This window comes from Otolemur garnettii, unplaced genomic scaffold (genome assembly GCF_000181295.1).
Source record: "Otolemur garnettii isolate 467f Iridium unplaced genomic scaffold, OtoGar3 scaffold00038, whole genome shotgun sequence".
NCBI classification, from domain to species: Eukaryota; Metazoa; Chordata; class Mammalia; order Primates; family Galagidae; genus Otolemur; species Otolemur garnettii.
Genome location: NW_003852433.1, coordinates 3,674,700 through 3,677,911, shown reverse-complemented (window position 1 = coordinate 3,677,911; position 3,212 = coordinate 3,674,700).

Here is a 3,212-nt window from a genome sequence, read left to right as displayed (position 1 = left end):
AAAAAAAAACACCTCAAACTCCTGGGCTCAAGTGATTCTCTTGTCTCAGCTTTCCAAGTCAGTCTCCCAGAGTGCTGGGAATATATGTGAGAGGCACTGCACCTGGTGTCTCTTTTCTTTTAGAGACAGTCTTGTTCAGGGGCCTGTTCCGGTACAAGCTGAAGTGCAGTGGCATTATCATAGCTCAATGTAACCTTGAACTCTTGGGCTCAAGGGATATTCCTGCCTAGCTTTTTGAGTAGTTGGGACTGCAGGTGCATGCCACGAGGCCTGGTTATTTTTTATTTTTTATTTTTGGAGACAAGAGTCTCACTTTGTTGCCCTTGGTAGAGTGCCATGGCGTCATAGCTCACAGCATCTTCAACCTCTTGGGCTCAAGAGATTCTCTTGCCTCAGCCTTCCAAGCAGCTGGATGATAGGTGCCCACCACACCAGCTATTTTTAGAGACAAGGTCTCGCTCTGGCTCAGGCTGGTCTTGAACCTGTGAGCTCAGGTAGTCCACCCACAGCTGCCTCCTAAGTGCTGGGATTATAGGCATGAGCCACTGCGCTCGGCCTTTTTTTTTTTCTTTTTTAGATAGAGTCTCAAACTGTCTGCCTGAGTAGAGTGCCACGGAGTCATCATAGCTCACAGTAACCTTCAACTCTTGGGCTCAAGCAATCTTTTTGCCTCAGTTTTTTTGTATTTTTTTAGTAGAGACAGGGTCTTGTTCTTGCTCAGGCTGGTCTGGAACCCGTGAGCTCAAGCAATCTACCTGCCTCAGCCTCCCAAAGTGCTAGGATTATAGGCAAGAGCCACCGCACCCAGCTGGCCTGGTTAATTTTTAAAAATTTTTTTGTAGAGCTGAGGTCTTGCTATGTTGCTCAGGCTGGGCTTGAACTCCTGGCCTTAAGCAATCTTCTTGCCATGAGCTCCTAAAGTGTTAGGATTACAGGAGTAGGCCCCTGAATCTAGCCAGGTCTTATTTTTTGATCCACTAGGAGAATTTCATTTATTTATTTATTTGAGACAGAGTCTTACTCTGTTATCATAGATAGAGTGCTATTGTATCAAAGTTCACAGCAACCTCAAACTCTTAGGCTCAAGTGATCTCCTTGCCTCCAACCTCCCAAGTAGCTGGGACTATAGGTGCCTGCAAGAACACCTGGCTAGTTTTTCTATATTTTATTTATTTATTTATTTATTTTGAGACAGTCTCATTATGTCACCCTCAGTAGAGTGCTGTGGTGTTGCAGCTTACAGCAACCTCAAGCTCTTGGGCTTAAGCAATTCTCTTGCCTCAGCCTCCCAAGTAGCTGGGACTACAGGTGCCTGCCACAACGCCCAGCTATTTTTTGTTGTTGTTGTTGTTGCAGTCGCCATTATTGTTTAGCAGACCCAGGCTGGGTTTGAACCTGCTGGTGCCATAACCACTGTGCTACAGGTGCCAACCTGAGTTTTTCTTTTTCTTTTTTTTTGAGACAGAGTCTCACTATGTTGCCCTTGGTAGAGTGCCGTCACATCTCACAGCAACCTCAAACTCTTGGGCTTAAGCGATTCGCTTGCCTCAGCCTCCCAAGTAGCTGGGACTACAGGCACTCGCCACAATACCCAGCTATTTATTTTTTTGCAGTTGTTTTCTCACCCAGGCCAGGTTTGAACCCACCACTCTTGGTGTATCTGGCTGGCGCCATAACCACTGTGCTATGGGCGCTGAACCGAGTTTTTCCATATTTAGTAGAGACGGGGTCTCCCGCTTGCTCAGGTTGGTCTTGAACTCCTGAGTTCAAACAATCTACCCTCCTTGGCCTCCCAGAGTACTAGGATTATAGGTGTGAACTTTTAATTGGTGCATTTAGATGTTCAAAGTGATTATTGCTATAGTTATTGTTTGGTTATAATCCTAGTACTCTGGGAGACTGAGGCTGGTGGTTTGCTTGATCTTAAGAGTTCAAGATCAGCCTAAGCAAGAGCGAAACCCTGACTCTACTAAAAATAGAAGAACTAGCTTGTGTGGTGGTAGCTTAGCCTCCCAAGTCCTAGCTACTTGGGAGGCTAAGGCAGAAGGATTTCTTGAGCCCAAGAGTTTGAGATTGCTGTGAGCTATAATGAATGCCATGGCATTCTAGTGAGGGCAACAAAGGAAAAAAGGAAAGAAAATGTGTCAGAAATGGTGGTGGCTGCAGCAGGTCGGTGAATCAGGACAAAGCCAGACTGTGTGAGATTTGCATCTACTTATGCCAGCGCTTACCTGGCAGCCAGGGTGTCAGGGACTTCATTGAGAAACACTATGTGGTGGTCAAGGAGGCAAACCCTGACCTGCCCATCCTAATCCAGAATACTCCAATGTACAGCCCAAACTCTGGGCCCACTATGTGTGTGGCCAAGAGAAGAATGTCTTATTGAATAATTTCAGTACTGATCAGGTAACCGCAACCCTGGAGAATGTGTTAAGTGGCAAAGCCTGAAACCTCCACTGAGGGTTAAAAGCAACAGTCCCAGGGCCTGGGCTTTGCCGGACTCAGTATAATATGGAAAAATGTGTTCTGTTCCTTATAAAGCTTGTACTTTAAAATAAAATGAAAAGAAAATGTCTCAAAAGAAAAAATGTAAATTCATATATTTTATATATTTCCCTATGTATCTATCTTAAGAAGAACATATAATGCCTACTTAACTTATTTATTTTTATTTTTAAAGGAGTCTTATTTTGTCACCCTTGGTAGAGTGCCACAGTGTCATAGCTCACAGCAACCTGCAGCTCTTGGGCTTAGGTGATTCTCTTGCCTCAGCCTCCCAAGTAGCTGGGACTACAGGCATCCACTATAACATCCAGCTATTTTTTGTTGCAGTTTGGCTGGGGCTGGGTTTGAACCTGCCACCCTTGGTATATGGAGCTGGCGCTCTACTCACTGAGCCATAGGTGCCACCCCAATGCCTACTTATTGAATGAATGATTATACCTCAATGCTTATAATTTCTTTCCATATTTAAGAAAATCAAGTGGCTTGGCGCCTGTGGCTCAAGTGGCTAAGGCGCCAGCCACATACACCTAAGGTAGTAGGTTTGAATCCAGCCTGGGCCCGCCGAACAACAATGACAGCTGCAACCAAAAAATAGCCGGGTGTTGTGGTGGGCGTCTGTGGTCCCAGCTACTTGGGAGGCTGAGGCAGGAGACTCGCTTGAGCCCAGGAGTTGGAGGTTGCTGTGAGCTGTGATGCCACGGCACTCT